A 19,855-nucleotide genomic window follows, 5' to 3' on the forward strand; every position below is an offset into this window, starting at 1 on the left:
TGCACTGCACATAGGTTTTTGTTCATTTTGAACTAAACCCATGAAATTTATACCTCTGTACCTTAAAGAACCTTGATATATTTTATTATCAGGAACCATGGCAAATCAGTGGCTCAGTAGTCAAAAAACCTTAAGTTATACGTATATAGTCCGCTTTGCAATTCTCCTTAATGTGAAAAAGTGCAGCAAGTTTTTCTTGGACTGATGCAATCCACAACGAGACCCAAGGACTTAGTTCTTCTAGCTACTTCATTTCTAACCAGTACCACTAACTGTCATATGAATGAGATTAGATAAGAAAGCTACATAAGGCAATTAGTCTTCTCTTTATAGTCAGGAAAGAGATACAACTGCTCAGTATAAACTTCTCTCTTAAGAGCTTACATGTCAGATTTCAAGCTCAGAAGAAATAAAGCACACAAAATAAGGCTGTAGACAACAAACCTGAGGAAGAAACCAATATGTATCCCTAATCAGCATCAGTTGCTTTATCTTATACTGCTTCCATGAAGATGTAATTCAAGCATCTGGAATTCAGGCTGTTCCCAGTTTAAGTCAAATCTGGGGGTCTTTGGAGGGTTTTGTGAGATCAGATCTATCTCCCAGACATCATTTCTCACAGTGACCGCAAGATCCTGACAATAATATTTTCTCACTAGAACCAATAAATTTGCTGTGCTGCAGAAGAAGGTTTGTGAATATGGATCACAGAATTTGCACAGGTGCTTGGCTGAAAAATGACTTTTTATTGCATTCAGCACTAAACACAAAATTAATTTCTTTCAGCTGACACTAAATACAAAATTCATTTCTTTCAGCTGAGCTTTCTTCCATCAATTCCTCATACGTGTAAATCCAATAACCCCTACCCCTTACCTCCAAAAAAATCAATCTGTCTCTCCCAAAGGATATAAAATAAAAAGGATTGTTCATTTCTGTTTTAAAATATTAGGTAGGTTTTAAGGTATCAGGACTTAAAAAACATGAAGATTAAAAGAAAAAAGACACTGAAGCAAAGGCTAAAATCATCTACAAAATTTAGATGGAACCATACGTTTTCATAATGAATACCAGAAAAAAATACATGAGTGATGACTATTCAATGATTTTTATTTCTTCCTCATATTTTCATTTTTTTTCTGTAGGCATCTGACTTTTCTACTCCCATTTTATAGATAAGCAATACACAATGTAACACATGAAGGAAAGTCAGTGGTTTATCTTTGGAAACCTCTTAGCTCACACTTGACCAAAAGTCCAGCAAAATTAAAAAAACAAATTCCAAAATACAAAGGCTATTTCTTACTCTCCTAATTGGCTATTTCAGGGCAATAGAGAATCTTGTGGGTCTGAATATGTGCTAGACACATGTAAAAAATCAGAAATGGTGTTTACACCATTCAATTTGGAAAAAGACTAAAAATATTTCCATCAAGCTGACATAGCTGAGAAATTTATCCTAAATCCCATGTACAAGCTAAATCACACCTTTCTTTCTGAGGTCTTTTTCCTTGTTTCTGATTCACTTACCCATAGTACCCATTTTTGTATGGCATCATCCTTTGGATGAAAAGGCATAATTGTTTTGCTATGGGTGTCCTAATTTCTCTTTTGAAATACATTCTGAGGCTACAGAAGGGCTTATCTAGAAAACATCAGGCAATCTGTAGAAAATACAAGGAGAATATTCTCCTGATTTTTTAGTGCCTCTGAAACTAATGGAGTGCACTCATTGCGTGCACCATATCAAAAATTTTTGACAGATGTCTGGTGACACCAGGTGACTCTGGGATTCTACCAACTCCAGCAGCCACCATATAATTTGTTGTTGGTAAAATGACTGTTAGGAGCATGGCCCTCAATTAAAAATATTTCTTGTCTTTGGATAGAATCAACAAGCAAAAAAAAAGTGAGGTCACAAATTTTCTGAAGTCATTGAGGATAATAATAACAATTGTGAGCACAGTTAACTTCATTTTCTTATTAGCTTGTATGCATATTCCACACATATGCCATCTTAAAAAACACCCCCAATGCCAGAAAATACAAGCAAATTGCAAACATGCAGAAAAAGTCACCTCTACAGTGTTAATTCAGTGTTGTGTTTTTATTACTTGGTCAATCCTTACAGGTGACCCCAGTCTTCCCCTGTAAAAGGATGAATTGCATTCAGGAAAGTAATGAGGTGCTCCAATTTTTTTTCTCTTCTTTTTCTGTAAAGTATAGCCTTAGGTCTTGTTTGCACTACATTATTCAAACTCTGCTTTGAAACCCTTTATTTAGACTTTTTTGTGGTGCCCATGACTATATTTCATGAATGGATGGCAATGCCTTTAGTTTTACAACTGCCTATAAAGTATGCCACAATATTATTCTCATTTTACACTGGGTAGCTAAAGCACCAAGATTTAGAACCATTGATTTTGGGAACTCACTGTCTGGGATGACTCTGACTTGAATGTTCTGCCTGCTCACCCTGCTTGAATCTCACCTCCCAAAGACTGCAGCCTCCACATCAGTCCATCAACATCAGATGCTTTGCTATTTGGGGAACTCCTACCACCAAGCATCAAAAGCAGGTCTTAGAGAAATGGGAAAGGTCATTAGTCAGCCCTCTAAAAAATGTATTTTAATCAGCTTGCCTAGCATCAGGCAAAAATTCTACAGCAGTATCAGGGACAGAAATAGAAATCAGCTTTTCAATGACCTCATCAGGAGGTAACCTTTGTAGCCTTGCCTCATGCATAGTACAAGTTCCTGCTTCTGTAAGAGAGAGGCAGGGGGCCCCTGAGGAAGTAGCCTACCTCATGCTCCAAGGCATTTCATTCTGAATTTCCAGTCTGCCCTCTCTGAGGCTGAAGTTGGGTCTTGTGGTATCAAAGAACGCAGAGATGTGTCATTAACTATGTAACGGGACCTATGCTGGAACAGACCAAAGGTCACTCAGTATCATGTCTAACAATGGTTAATAGAGGTTACTTAGAAGAAAACTGCAAGAAACAGTTAAAACATAGACTGATATAACTTTCTACCTTGCATAAATAAGAAGCCTAAGGTTTCTCTCACACATGCACTCTTTTTTTTTTTTTTAAGGCAGAAGTTGCATCCAGGCTAGTGTGCTTAACAGCCACCAACAAATATTCATGAGATAAAGCTGCCTAATTAATTTCTAAATATTTTTGTTTCCTGCACAATATCTTACAACGAGAACCTTCATAACTATAAAATATGTTTATCCAAAATAGTCCACAGACCCGTTTAGCACATTGTCCTTGTGGAGTAGAACTGAACATTTTAAATTCTTGGGTTCAGAAGAGAAATTATCCTGAATCCTGAACATTAAAGGATGAGTGTTTTAACCCAAATGTACAAATCAAGATAGTGATTTGCCATGTGTAACCCAAGATAGTGAATGCGTCAGGCAAGCTGTTTGAATGTATAGACTGCTCTGGCATTCCAAGTCCTGTTACAGGGGGGAGTTTCTCTGATACACATTGTCTACAGAAATAATTCTTGATTAATGTCTTTTAGAGTTCCCAGCTAATACAAACACAAGGTGTTCACAAATATTCAAGGAGCATTATAGACTCAAAAGCAGATGATATCAAGAAAGCTTTGCTGGTATTACTTAATACACCTGAATGCCCAGTACAAATAGTCCTGCCTACTTTCTCCCTTTGTATAAGTATACACATTTAAACACAGAAATTGGCTGGCCATATTAATATTAAAGAAAGAGTCTATTTGTCTTTGAAACAAAACTGGAAGATGTTAAAAATTATTTTAAAATAATATGTATTTTTAAGTCTCCTCTGCAGAAACATTAGATGCCATTTCACCATATAATGAAATGTTGAGAGCTTCACCTTGAATTTCTTTCATGGAGTCCGTGGAGGTTGCTAAAATACCGAACTCCAAATAACTTAGGAATATTCAACTCTTACGATTAGAAAGGTTCTGCTATGTAACCTTGAAGCATGTATATCTTTCTGACAGATCAGAGTAGTAGCCGTATACCAAAACCACACAGGTATCAGTTAAATGAACCAAAATTCAAGGAAATTATGAAGGACTGACCTTTGTCAGGTAGTCATAAAAAGGAAGAACAATTATATATCACCCCCAAAAGCTTTGTTTTAAAATTTCAGACACTGTTCAGTCCACAATAATCATCCTGACTTAAAAGCAGTAAAATGTTTAGTGGAACAACTTAGGAAAGCAGAATCTATGAGAGAAATTATGCAGTTAATGGAGAATTGCTCAAGTTGTAATTTACTAAATATTGTTGTAGATTCCTTGTGTCAGGTTGCAATAAAAGGAAGATGTTACTAAATTAATTTATACTGGTTAATTAACTCCTAGATACTAACTAACTATGCTTTTTTGCAATGCAAATCCAATATTTTAAGTCAGACACCTGAGGTTAGACATCCAAAGTCTCATAGTACCAATTGCTTTACAGATCTTTAGCTTATACGTGGACTTAAATGGTGTCATGGGGTGACTTTACCTTTAAGATAGCTTTGGGAGCTATTATTGGTCATTTCTAAGAATTGACAGCAGTTTTGACCATTGAAAAGTGAGATCAACTTATGAACACCATGTGGCCGGGCTGGGGCTGGGCTGAGCCTACCGCAGCTCCTGGCCGGGAGATGGGGCCTGCAGGGCTTGCCCCGGGCTCTGGCCGGGCCGGGCCAGTCCCTGGCTCGGCTGCAGTTTTTTTGCTGTGACGGAATTCACCAGAGACTGCCAAGTAAAGAAAAGAAAAAACCTCTTGACCTGCAGCGGGCTGAGACAGTGACCACACTCTCCAGAGCAGCCATGAAGAATCTTCTATCGCAGATGACTCCAGCCGCTGCTCCGGCAGAGATCACAGAACCATCTACAAAGCCTGGGCAAGATTTTAACCTTTTCATTACCCAGAGGAGACTTGCAGATTAATCCTTTTATCCTGAGAGAGAAAAAGAGAGTAATCAACATGTAAAGAGACCTTATAAACTATCAGAGACAGTAAAGAATTAAGCTTCAGAAAAGGTAGAGAATAAGGAGATGCTTTATAAGCGGAAATATTTTTCTGTTAAAGCTATGGAGATGGACAATAGTGTCCTGAAAAAACTCCTTTAATTCATGATAGAGTATATAGGGAGGAATGGAGTGTTCAAAGTTTGGATTTTGAGCAACAGGTGGAGTAATTATGATACAGTGAGTTGCTGGAACAGAAAGAGAGAAGTAATAGTTGAAGATTTGGGGCCGCTTGAGGCAAAGAGAAAACTTCTGTTTTCCAGGGAATCTCACAGAGACAGATGAAGAGAACTTTTGCCTTTGAATAACTCATCCTTAAAATGATATCCCTAGACTCATTGACCCATACACACCTCAGAGTGATGTGAAATGGGAGGAGTGAACTGATGACAAGATTTCCGGGCAGCTGGCATCAGAAAAATAGAAAGCTATAACAGAAGTAGTTTTCTTGTGAGAAACTCCATAGGTTAGCAGAAGAAGACTTCTGTTTCTCTACAAAGGCTGATGAAAAGACTGTAGCAGGAATTTGGACTGTTTTAAACACCAAAGTTCCAAAGTTTTTTGTCTCTATGTTGTCATGTGAACAAGGGAATGGTGGGTAGTAGGGAATAAAAGGGTTTTCTGGAAGTTTATTCTGGTGTTCTTATTCTTTTGGTTTTGTTAATAAACTTTATTTCCTTTTAAGTTTTAAGCCTGTTTTGCTCTTGTTCTAATCCATATCTCACAGCAAGAAATAAGTAATTTTTTAGTTACTGCTTTAAAACCACGACAAATGGCTAAAAGCAGACAGCCACATTTGAATATTGCTTTGTCACAACACTGCTGTACTGATTCAACAATTGATCCAATCTCTTAGTTCATTCTGATTGGACCCTGTGTATCTGACATACTTGCTAAAAGATTTGTTCCCTGAAAAATGAAAGTAAGGATGAAAAATGAAAGCTGGGTTGTATGTGGGTTATTATAAACACTGCCCAAGAGTATAGAGGAACGTAGTGCATAGTTATTTATTTGAGTGGCACGTATTTACTTGAGAGTGCTGGACTTTCTTCAATAATGCATATCACCTCAAGCTAGGAAAATGTGACTTGCTAAAGACGGAGATGCAAATGATGCTGTGTAAGCTTTTTCTTCCTTTCTTCAGTCCTTTATTTGCAGTGAGGAGGGGGGCAGAGGGAGATATGTGGAAAGAATTTATAAGAAAAGGCTTGATGTGCTACATTTGCTGTCTGGACTTGCTCCTGCTGTTTGCCTTTAAAGTGGTCTTACATTGCTGTTGCTCTAAGAATAAATAAAAATAAGTAAAAAAAAAAAAACAACACCACATTTTCAAAGAATTTGTTTTGTGAAAAGCCTTGACAGATTTTTAGAACTAGCTGTGGAAGAGCAGCAGGAATAAAAGTCACACCTGCACCCCAGATTCAAAGAGAATCCAAACCAAGTTGTAGTTAATACTGTAAAGGTTAGTTTTGCTTTTTTGGGGGGGTATCCATTTTCCTGTTCATTATCCTTCCAAAGTTTGAAAGAAAAAAGTCCCTGATAAAAATATTTTTTGAAATCCTGCAGGTAATTATCTGTCTCAGTGCATTTTTAATACTAAGACTCTACAAGATACAAACTGAAGCAACTCACTGAAGCTGACAGGCCTGAGGATATCACTTATGTCACTTAAGGTTTTTTCATGTTGCTCCTGTGACATATGGCACTCCCAGGAAGGGCACTACCATTCCAGAAAACCTGAGTTAGACCCTGACATTACAACATCACCCTCAGAGGAGCTGGGCACAAAAAGTAATGACACAGTGTTACAGCAAGCAGGCCATTTTAGTGAGTGACCACTGAGAAGTTAGACCTAGTTCTTTGGACAGAGTTATCATCTTTAATCTAGACAAGGACTTCTAATTCTATGCAGCATTTCCAATGCAGGGAAAGTCAAAGCCAGAACAAGGATCAGAGCTGAACTCCTCTGAATTTTTGCCTGATAAGATTTAACCAGCTGACTGGACTGCAGGGTTTTGTCAAAACATGATAAAATTTCATTTTGACACAGGGGGAAGTAATTCACATTCTTGGTTGATGTTTCCTGATACTTGCTAGGCATTTCAGACCAATTTGGAATGGAAAATGCTGGGGTGGAGGCTGGCCCTTTATTTTATTTGTTGGTCAGTGATAAACCAAAAAAATCTGTATGATTTCACAAAAGCCCTCACTAGTCACAGTGTTAAAGTCAGCCTGCTCTCTGCCCTGCATCCTTCCTGTGAGCTGCTGGTGGAAAGCACTTCTGTGCAAGCATCATTTTGTGGTTTTTCAGAACAAGGATGGAGCCACCTTTTTTTCATAAAGCAAGGGTAGCTGCTGCTCCTGGGCAACTTTTAACTTACTTATTGCTCTTTGCAGTACCTGCAGAAATGAAACCAGTGTGTTCAGAAGAAAAGTCCATCTTTCTTTATTTTGTGCTTTCACAGTCCTTTACAATTTACTAAATGCTCCCCAGGGGTCAACTTGTGTAGCAGTGCTGTGCATTATGTGGTAACTGCCATGGCAGTACTTACACTGGCACTGGAGAGAATTACACCTGAAACATTCCCTTTGGTTTTATAGTACAGAGGAGTGCCCTCTGCAATACCTCCAACTTTAAAGTACAAAGAGCTAGAATGATTCACTGTCCTACTTCAGATTCAAGAGAAAGCAGACTTTTGCCTTGCTATTAAGGAAAGAAAAAAAAAAAGGAAGAAGAAAAAGCTTTTAGGCATCTCCTGTTCCAGCTGTAAAGATGTGGCAGGCAATGTAAATTGAGAATTCTTGGCAGGTAGCTTCTTCCTAACATTTATGGGTCAGGTTGTCAGACATGAACAGCAGGGTCAGCCAACTTTTTTCCTGCAATAAGTGACACACATTTTTACTTGTAGAGATCTAAGCGATTTTTTGCTCTGGACACCTTATCCCTGTTTTTGTTTACAAAGTAAAATTTTAAATGAACTTTTAAATTATATCTTAAATTATTTTCAATCAGATCGGTGTCTAGATGCAAAAGACATTTTATTTTATTTTTTTCTCCTTCAGGTACTGCGCCAATAATTCAAATTTTCTTAACATTACTTTGTAATAATACAAACCAGCCCCCACCAAACATATTTACTATTTGTAATTAAAAGCATTTAGTAGATGTGAGTTTCTGAAGGAGCGTATATAGGGGCATGAAATCAAAGTTCATTTTTTTCTCCAACTTGAAATGGTTTCTTCAGCTTCTGAAATTATAGAAGCAGACTATTAGGAGTGCAAGACACCCCTGAATTCATGGTCAAACACCAATGATACGACATCTTTCCTGGCACCAGGAGGCAAAGCTTTTTAAAGTTTAAAGAGATAAATTTTTCTTCCAAAACCCTACCAAAATCTTCCTGAGGAAAATAATTATTATTTTTTAATCTAAGAGAGACATCAGGGAGAAACACTTGATCTCAGAAGGTAATTTTCCGAAAGCTTTCCTCTGTTACCAAAGCTTAATATCATGCATTTGTGCAGAGAACCAACATCATTCTCAGAAAATATTATTTCCATAAGGATTTTGTTTGACTTTTCATTGATTTCTGTATCTATATTCCATCTTACATTTTTTCATCCCTGTAAGTGATTATATTAGGATAGATAAATGTTAATGTCTTTCTCTTGGACATTGATTTTATGGAAGAATGAACAGAACCCTGGAAATCTTATGAGTGCATTGGCTGCCTAAGCATATGCACCTTGTGCCTAAATGACACCTTAGGATATACTAACTGATGCCTAGCTTCACTCTCAAACAGATTTAGGATCACCTGTCATGAAACTGCCAACCATATGCCAACACCTGGGATAGTCTCAGAAACTTAGTAATACCAGTAGACACCTTTAGGATATGCAGCTGGGTTGCTCTCCTATTTCAGAGAAGTGTTAAAGACTCAAGTACTACCAGTAAAACATGACTTAAGAGTTGTTACTTTCATAACCCTTGTACCTAGAGTGCAATGGCAGAAACAAGGATGAAGTTTGAAATACGTTCTAGTTCTCCTTTTAAAATACAACTCACGTAGTCAGAAGAAAGCCCACTGTGACACAAGCTAGGTCCCTAGCTAGAATTAGAGAATTATCTTGGACAGACATCTTTTCACTCTTCCAAATGCTGTATTAATTAAATTCTCTTGTAATCTTCTAGAGTGGCAGCAAAAAGTGCTGTTGTGGCAACCCTAGAGCTGTCCCTCATTAAAAGGCTCATGCTGAAAAATTCAATTTACAGTAGCTTCTTCTAAATAGCTCAGATACTTGGGCTTAACTGGTATTGTAGTTTTCAGAGTAATTGTGACATTTTATTTGTATGACTACAGAGAAAAATATAAATATTTCAACAGTGGGATGGAGCCAGTTTCCATGTAGCTCAATTTATATTCTCAGTTTTTTCTTCTGAAATTATATCAAGACCTTAATAAATAAAATGTTATTTTGCTTAAATGGAATACAGGATTGTAGTATTCTACAGATGATAAGAGTGGTCTTTTTTTTGTTAAAATGCCTGTATCTGCAGTTTTCTTCCATTTTCAGCAGATGCATTACCTTTATTTCTATTTTGTACTTAATGTCATAATATGATATTAAAACCCCCAGCCCTAGTTTCTCATTATGCTGAGCTTTACTAGAATAATTATTCTTCAGGCTTCACTTAATTATATGCCCCTCCATGTGTTACTTTTCAACATCCTAAGTGGTATCACCTTATTGCTAAGAATATTAAACAATGAAAGGCAATACTCTTTTGTTTGGTCACACAGCATGCTGTGTCTGAATTCAGTCTCCTTTCATATATGCCCCCTTCTATCTTCTGAATGATATCCTTTACAAGGTTTCAAAGAAGGGCACTTCCAGTCGTACTTGCTCTAAACCGTTAGGGTTTGCATGTGGTTTTTTTGTATTTCCCATATCCCTGATATTCCCCATTTATTCAGAAAGAAATTTAGAAATTAAATTTAAAAATAAATAAAATATATAAATATTAAATATATAAAATATAAAAATAATACATTTGAAAGGACCTACAGAGATTTAGAAGCTTTATTTTAAGTAATTTTTTTCTTACCCTGTCAAAATGGTAAGCTGGTAATCAAGGTGGGAAATAAAGCATTGGAAAAACTACTTTTCTGCAAGTGGTATTTCTTAGATACCTAACACTGTGTTTACTTTAAAGAATGAAAATACTTAAGAATAAATAATAAAAAAAAGGGAATGATTAAAGAGAATGAAGTTCTTGGTCCAGTTAAATTGAATCATAGTATCACAGAATCAATTAGGTTGGAAAAGGACTCTATGATCATTGAGATAAGTTGAGACTTAACACCTTCAATTCATCTAAACCATGGTAATAAGTGATATGTCCAGTCATTCCTTAAACACCTCCAGTCGATCCAATGTTAGATGGAAGTTCTAATCAAGACTTATATATCCACAAAGTTTTTTCGTTATCATCCAGTGATATCATGATATGATTATCATACAAAAATGCAGAACCTTCCAGCCACACAAATGTTAAACATTGACAGTTTGACTAACCAACCCAGAAATGCTACTTTTAAATAAGTGTGGTTTTTCCTGAGAATAATTTTAAAGAGTTTGATTTTAAGAAGCATATTGACAATGTCCAAATAAGTGAGACAAATAGAATTTTTATATAGTCAACACTCTCCTATGTCATCCAGAGAAACTGTGAACCCTAGGCCACTGAAGTAAAAAAAGGTCTCCCATAAGTTAAATCAGCTTTTTTTGTCAAACTGAAAATGAGGAGATATTAGTAATGTCACAAAGACAGAAGGATATTTTAATAGGTTAGCCCAAAAAAATGTTAATTTTGTTTTATTTTGTGGCTTATTTTCTTTCACAATATTCCAAGTCATAGTTCTAAAACATAACCTCTCAAAAAACAAACAAAAAAGGAGATCATCCAACCCCCCCAAAGAAAAGCTCAAATTAAATCTTACTGATAAATCATCCTGAAAAACAAAGTAACCTGTCAATCATTTCCAATCAACAAATCCTAACATTTAATCACAAGCATATTCACACTTCAACATGGATCCACTTCTGTCTTTAAGCTTCTAATTAATAATTGTGTTGTCAAAATGCAGAATCATGAATAGTCCTTAAGGCTTTTCCTGTACAGAAGATGATGAATACTTGTACTTAGCCAATCAAAAGTTCATTTAGTTGTTAAAGAATATTTGTCTTTAAAGTAGAATCATTTAATTATAAAATTATTATGGTTGAAAAAAGCCTTTAAGATCATTGAGTCTAACCATTAACCCAGCCCTGCCAAGTCTACTTAACCATGTCCCCAAGTAGGTTCAAACATTCAAAATTACAGGCTTTTTGCCATTTTAAACATAATTTTGAATGTTAAAGAAAGTGAATATCTAATTAATGATTATTGAAAAAGGCACTTCTCTCTAGGCTGTGGACTACTGTTCAATGAATCTTACATAGTACAATGGATTTATTGTACCAGGGTGGATACTATGGGGCAAATTATGTTACCAATATGTCAATACTGACACTTCATATCCTGAATATAATTTTCTTTACAGAGTGTAGATGCATGAAAAAACAGTGGGACAAAATCTTATTTATTCACTGGATAATGAAGAATGAAGACTCTATATATAATGTGTGTGTGTATATATATATATATATAAAGAGAGAGAGAGAGAGAGAGAGAGAGAGATAACTAGATGTTTCTAAGGTGAGTATGTCAAATATTGTACAGTTTCTTTCTGCTAAAGTTCAGACGAAAATTAATCTTTGACAGCTTTCTGCTTACCAGCTACCTTTGAAAGAAAAACTTTTTCATTTCACAATGATCTCTGGAGCTTCCAGTTTCCTCTTGGCTTCTTGGTCCTGCATTGTGAAGAACCTCCCAGTTATCAAATTTACTTGAAAACTATTGTCTCATAGGCAGGCAAATGCAGTAAAATAATGCCCAAAGACAAATGTTGAGCCTTTTGCTTTTTGCCTCTTGAGAAAATTCCTTTTACGGGTTGAAATTGCTGTTGTAGTTGTTTCATTGATCTATATAAAAATTAAAGCAAAGGAAATACCTGGAGTTAAAATGATAGAAGTGAATTTATTTACTGAAAAATACAGAATAATTTTGTATGCAAATAGCTGAAGCTTTGCCAGTGTTTTTCATCATCTCCTTACTGAAGTTTTCCAATGTGTTAAAAAGGCATTATAGTACACATTTTGCATAGTCATTGGCTTACCTCAAAGGGATATGCAATATCCATTGTTGACACAAACAACCTATTTTATTTTGAAATTCTTTTGAATGCTCTCATCAGCAGCATAATGAAAGATTACAGTTTTATTAAATCAGAGATCTCTCCCTTTTCAAGCTAAATTTCCTTCACTACATTGGTTTATGGAGCATGCTTTTGTTTCTTTGCTGTTTTTAAAATTAAAAAAAAAATGCATAAAGGTATTTGGAGAATAGCTAAAAGGAATTGAATGCTTTAGCTGAAAAGATTTGTACATGCCTCATGTTTTCCTGGATACATAATCAAGAATAGTGATCTTGTCCTAGCTGATCACAGACAGGCAATGATCAAATGGTACTTTTCACAGACTGTCTTGTTTAGGAGTTGTGCAGACTGTTTCAGTTTCCAGTTTCCCAGCTTGCTGAGAAAAGTTGCAGTAATCTGTTCCTATCCTCAGCTTTCTCCTTAAAGAACTGTCCACAAGAGGGCTAGGCATAACATAGATTAAAAACACAAAACAAAATTCCTTAAAAATTTAATGAAGATGGCAATGTCATAATTTAATCTTCATATGGACTGGGATTTTGCTAAAATGCAACAGTCATTGTAGAGAGAAATTCATAAGACTGTAATTTGGTTAAATTTGTACAACTTCTGGATGTTCATAAAGCTTAACTGGCAGTTGAAAATTACAACATAGTAAAAATGACCACAGAGCAACATTGTTCATAAAGACTTATGTGATTAAGATTTTGTTCCAAAACCAATCAAATAACAGATACTATGAAATGACAGAAGTATTTTCAAATGCTAAATAAGGAACTTGTCTTGCAAGGAAACAGTTTTTCCCTAAGACTAATCTCTACCTTCATGATTTATTGTAAACCTTTGTACCTTCAAAATTGGAAGAAAAAAATAACCAAAAAAAACCCCAACAACAGTGCCAAGCAAACAAAATAAAACAAACAAAAAAAACCAAAAAACAAAGCAAAACAACAACAACAAAAAAACCCAACCAACCCAAAAAAACCAAAACCACCAAAAAACCCACCCCAATGTGACATCTATTCTGCTTTCTTTGCTGCTTTTTCAGTGTGCACTTATACCCAACATGCTTGTGCCAGGGAAGATGGGAAAAAAGAGAAATTAACAATGTGAAAAATATAATTTCAACAGGATTTATCCATTTGTTACTCCTTTAAGAAAATTAAATATGCTGCTTGAGCCCTATGAGAACACATTTTCCTTCATCGGACTGACAGGTCTTAAGGAATCAAGCAAATTTTGGAGCCAACTCTAAGCACAAAAGAAAATATAATTCTTTCATGGACAGAATGTTGTTTGCTTTAGCACAACAGAAGAATAAAATTCAAAGAAGGGAATGAAGTTTTCTATCTGGCCAACCTGACAGTTGTTTCCAGCCCTCCCCATTTTTTTGGACATGGTGAGCACCCCCTTCACCACAGCACTCTAAACAGCATGGACAAAACAGCCTAGTTACTGTCCTGCTTTCCAGTGTGCCTTCCTTCCAAGAAACACTCCCAATTTCCATTTTGTTTGGGACCAGTACTCTCAGGGAAACCAAGAGCTAAAAAAGGGGGATATCAAACTGAAATGTCAGTGAAGGTTGAATTGAGAAAAATTTCAGTCAATATTCATAATTCAGGCAGTATAAAATCCTACCATAGCATTTCTGCATCTAATTTTTTTTTGTTTGGTTTGTTAAAAAGTTCTGATCATATGATTCTAAGCAACTTAGCAGTTCCAGGTTTCAAAAACTTTAAGTCAAAATGGATGTATCATACTGCAAAGATACTTCTACATTACTCTGGGTATGAACCAACTGTGGAAAAAAAAAAAAAAAGTTTAAGAAAAGGAAGATGTTCATAAGAAGAGTAATTGCAGCGTCAAGGTTTTCTGTGTAAAAGGCTTAGTTTCACATGTTTTCCATAAACTCAGGATACAGACTATGCTTGAAACAGTTTTGGGGTTTTTTTTGCTTTTCTCTTACAAAGCCTAAGAAAAAACAGGAAAAAGCATTTGGATTTATGCCTAAAGTATCATTTTAAGGTTCTGTAAGCTTTTCTCCCAGCTGTCTAATGGTAGAGAGATACAATGGTAGAGAGAGTGCTATAAAATGTTCTACTATACGTAAATAGCTGTACTGAAAGACCATTTTTAAAATTTCAAATCAAGTACTCAAGAGACATCAAAGCAAGAATTAACTCCCTCCCTACATATCCAAAATCATGTAGACTTTAAATATACTATGACCCAGGGATTTTTTCTAGATCCTCCCCCCACCTCATTATGGGTATGTGAAAAATGGAATTAAATTAATCAGCAGGTCTTCAACATTTTGCTTATTTTTATTTTTCAGTGTGTGTGCCTAGGCCTCACTCATGCACACCATTCAAGCACTGAGCTGAAGACAGAATTATTCATTCCCTTCTGGGCTTCCCTATGGCGCTCATCATGCAAAGCTCTGAGAGCTTCCTGAATGTTAATTTATCTTAACAAAACCTCTCCAAAGTGACAAGGTAATATATTGCACTTTACAGACAGGCAGCAGAGGCACATAGACAACAGTCAGTGCTGAGCTACCCATGGTCCACGTTGTGGGATTTTGTCACATTTTATAATAATCTGCATCTTCAATCACAGAATCCATTCACTTTAATTGCAACTGTGACTGCTCAGTGCTTCTTCATCTGAGCCCTCAGGGTCCTGAGGTGGGCATTCAGAAATAAGCAAGCACACTGTTGTTGACCCTGTGTGAAACATCTGATGTAAGGCATAGGAGAGTCCCTCAGGAGCTCTGATGGTCAGAGACAGACTCTGTTTCTAGCTGGAACTTAACTGCCCTGAGAGGAAGGCATTCATTCTCTTCCAATGAATGTAAAGCGTAACTACCACATATGACAACATCCTTTACTTTCCAGGCCTAAGCAAGAATCCATTCTTAGAATAGCAGAACTTTGTCTAATGAGTGAACTATGAATCCAGGTTAAAATTAGGAAGGGCTCACCTGAAGTAGATCATAATTGCTTGGAATAAAAGGAATGGATAAAGATAATGGACAAATTTCATTATGATATTTTCTAACTTTCAACCCTTTCATTGATGCCTCATTGTAGTGGTTTAGATTAGCCAATTTGAGTTTCCCAGCCAACACACCAAATAATGTGGTTGTTTTTAGTGCTAGCTAAAATCACCAGGGTACTTACTCATTTCTTGCTGTGAGATATGGATTAGAGAAGGGCAAAACAGGCTTAAAACTTAAAAGGAATAAAGAAACTTTATTAACAGGACTACAAGAATAAGAAACCAGAATAAAACCTCTAGAAACCTTTTCTCCTCCCACCCAACTTTCTACTCTCACAACTGTTAACGTAGAGACAAAACTTGGGACGTTAGAACAGTACCAACTATACAATAGTCTTCTATCAGTCCTTGGAGGGAGAGGAGTTTTCTCTTGTCATGCTATGAAGACTTCTTCACAAGAAACAGTTTTCTTGTGGCTTTTCATTTCTATGAATAGCAGCCACCCAAGCAAAAATTATGCCATTGTTACATTTCCTCCCATTTTCACAGCCCTCCTAGAGGTGTGTCCATGGGTCATGAACTCAAGGGGTGTTATTTTAAGAATGACTTATTCAAAGGCAAAGGTTCTCTCCATATGTCTCTGTGATCATCTCTGGAAACAGAGGTTTTCTTCTTCTTTCCCTAGGGGCAAAGGGTCTTCATCACTCTCTCTATTCAAGCTTCTCATGAGATCACAGCTACTCTAATATCTGCTTAGCTTCATCAGTGGATACCTTTACTCAGATCTACAGCTTGAATACTTTATTCCCCCAATACTCTTTATGAATTAAAGCAGGTATTTTCAGTATATCATTGTCCATCTCTATGGCCTTACCAAAAGAATTCCAGCCCCATTCAGCATGTCCTCATTCCTCTTCCATCTGATGCTTGACTCCTTCTTTTACTGGCCTTGATGTTTCATGTTGTCTCTTTACATGTCAATTGCTCCATCTTTTTCTCTCCCTGGAGAGAGGATTGAGGTTTGCAGGTCTCATCTGTGTAGTGAAAGGGTAAGATCTTGCCCAGGCCTGTGGATGGTCATGTGATCTCTGACAGGGGCAGTGGCTGGAGCTGTTTATGCCAGATGATTTTTTGGTGGCTGCACTGGGATCTCAGCAGCCAGGCCAGCACTCAGAGGCAGCCCGCCATGGGCCGATGGCTTCCCCTCCCCCTGCCCAGCAGTTTCTGGTGAAACTTGGCAGCAGCAGAATTTCTGGCCTGGCCTGGCGGCGCTGCTGGAAAAGGCTCAGTGGGTTCCCCAGGAAGGGCTTGGTGCCCCTGGGAAGGGACCCCAGCCACCCTACCAGAATGGGACCTGGAGGATTTCCTGTGAGGGCCCAGTGCTGCAGCAGAGCCTGGCCTGGCCTGGGGTCCCTGCAGTCTCCATCCCCTGCCCAGGAGCTGCTGGGGTCCGGCACAGCCACCGAAGGCCGCACAGGCCCCGGGTGAGCAGGGCCGGCCTCATCAAAGCCCCACTAACTTTCAAGGCTGGAAACAAAGAGAAAGAGTTCCTGGGCTTGTGGTTTTTAAAAGGAGGTATTCACAGAGGTGGACCTAATTTTCAGTGGTGCAAAATGCTGTCAGTTCTCAGAAATAGCCTGCTATTGGCCTTTCTCAGGCACAGAGGAAGCTCCCAGCAGCTTCTTTCAGAGAAATCACTTCTGCAGGTGTTTCTTTCTTCTTTCCTCAAGTGTCAAACTACCATGTTGTAGGATCTTTCTTTTATCTTACATTTCTCCTGTTTCTCCAGATTCTAATTGCAAGGGAAGTTGTGCAGCTAGTCCCTTTGCATGTCTGCTCACTCTGTGAAAATGTCATATATGCACGAAGTCAGCATTCAGGGCTCTGAGGAATTTAGGTCCCATGAATGAACACAGATTTCTACGGGGTGTGAGCTGCTATTGGGCATATGCAACCCATATTTAATAACATTTTTGATAATGGCCAAATGTGTAGGAATTTTCACAGGAGTGAAATGTACAAACACAATTGATACCTCTGTAAAATACCATGTTTCTGATCTGAAGAAGAGAGTGTAAGAGTATTCAAAATAAAAGATCTTAAAAGTAAAATAGAACTAATTTCTAAAATTTTTATAGTCCTCTCCTCTTCCATTCCTGGTTTCACAGATAGTTGAGATACATTTCAGTAAGCAGAGAAAACCCAAAGGTAACAACCACCACTTGAAACCCTGAAAGGCAGATCTAACATAGAAATTTTACAACCCAAATGTAAAGTTTCACAAAGTATGTATCTGCAAACTATGAGTATGGATTGTGTTTACACAGAACAAGCAGTCTCACGGAAGTAACAATATGCATCAATTGGCAAGTGTTCTTCAAATTGGCAATCATCTCAAACGCTACTAGTTTTGAAGGATTCTACATTTATTCTCTGTCATGAGTAAGATTATGATGTTGCTTTCATCATGAAATAGCACTCAATTGTATTAAAATTTTGGAGAGCCCATAGCGACATCATATACAAATGTCAGTAATTCTTGTCCCCAAAGAACTTAAGTCATAAAAATTTGTTTTGATTTTCTCTCTTTAAAGATCAAAAATTCTCTAAGTGTAGACAAGGCTCTCATTGGTTTGGGTACTAATAATTCTATGACAGTGCTATCTCCTTTAACTAAATAAATATGCAATTGTTTAAGAAGTCCCAAATAATCTCAGGTTTCACAGTTAACCCTGCACAAGTTCTTTTCCAAATTATTGACAAAATAATTACTACTGAGTTATTGTTCTACTTCCAATACAAAATACTGTTGAATAATACTGCTGAAATGCCATGACATGCTGGGAGAGGCTCATATGAGCACTTGAGTTAACAAAACTGAAGAGCAATCTTCAGTGAGGAGAACCAGCCTCCATTTAAACTTTTATAAATCAATAAAAAAATTGAAATTGTAAAGAAATCTTTGAAATAATGATGGAAAAAGAAAAGCTGAAAATATCAAACAGTCAACAAGAAAAAAAATATAAAGTATATAAATTTTTGTTTTTATTTTTGATTTAGCTTGTTGGATTGCAACAGTCATGGTCCCAAACATCAGCTGAGCAGTTTTCTGCAGGGCAAGGCAGTCCGTATCAGTCCATGTCTTTATGGGACCAAAGCACTCCAACCTCATTGCTGTTTAGATGAACAATAACCTTAATTTCTAGCCTTTCCTGAGCTTGGAATCACTACCTCCATAATCACTATTTTTCCTTAAGAGTTAGAACAGATGCATAGACCTGGGATCTGTAAGCTGGGCAGAGTGACAAACATGCAGAGCTACTAATGATTTTGAAGGAGCATTTGATCTGTAACATGTATTGAAGTTGTAATAAGATACAGAAGTGATTTACATAATGCAGCTCCAAGGCATCATAAATGGGTCTTCCATTATTACATTTCATTGGCATGTTTGAAAAGTAATTCCACTGTGCATGGACACTTTTTTTTTCCTGACCTGGGAGGATGTCCAGTGATGTCTCATCTGTTACTACCACTGAGAGGGAGGAAAAAAAGGCATCAGGAAGCCCACATGAACTATATCATCAGTGTTATAAAGCACAACTGATACTTCTCACTTAAGTGAGACTACATTAAAACTCTTTCTACAGCACAAAAAGCAGAGATTTCAAACACGATGACTAGAAAAATTCACTGCCCAGATTTATGCAACATGGTTGATTGTGGAGAAGTCACACCCATCAGGGTGAAGTTTAACATTGATATCACAAGGTGATTATTTTTGCTTTCTGTTTGAAGTATTTCTTAGAGTCATAAGGCTTGTTGCAGCGCATGAATAAAATAAAAATAATAAACATGTAACTAAGTAATAGGATTCTTTCCATAAAATCCATTTTCTAATACATCCTCTGTTCTGATATTTTAATAACTATATATATTATTTTGTACATCCCTGGGACAGTAATTTAAGATTTCATTAATTCCATTGACTACAAGATATTTGGGAGAATTATTTTTTCTTCTAAATTATAAATTGATAAAATTAAATTTACCTATCAAGTGTCTTGAATTTAAATAGGGAAATAAAAGATAAAGAAGTGATATGTTTTTGCTTTCTGCTTTCTTTCTAAACCAGGTGATACTACTTAGATCCTTTTTCCTCCTGTCTAATTTACATTTAACTTGACTGCTGATAATATGTCTCTAATTTGTAATTTCAACTGATTACTGATGACGTACATGGGTTTGAAGTGAATCCTACAATCAGCCTTCATTTTCAGGAATGACTTAGGATTTTGGCTACCCATCTGAAAAGGAACTGATTTCTTTTATAGAAATTATTGAAACATTCACCATCTGAACCTGCAAAGATCTCTACTGTGTGTATTTAATCATTGAATAACTGACAAACCTTGACTATTTCAGATAATTTAGGTCTACCACTTTTAAGGACTGGTGCTTTTCTTTTGTTTAACGGGCTTTCTTTGGTTTTAAATATATCCATCATGACC

The sequence above is a fragment of the Poecile atricapillus genome, chromosome 2, assembly GCF_030490865.1.
Source record: "Poecile atricapillus isolate bPoeAtr1 chromosome 2, bPoeAtr1.hap1, whole genome shotgun sequence".
Taxonomy (NCBI): Eukaryota; Metazoa; Chordata; class Aves; order Passeriformes; family Paridae; genus Poecile; species Poecile atricapillus.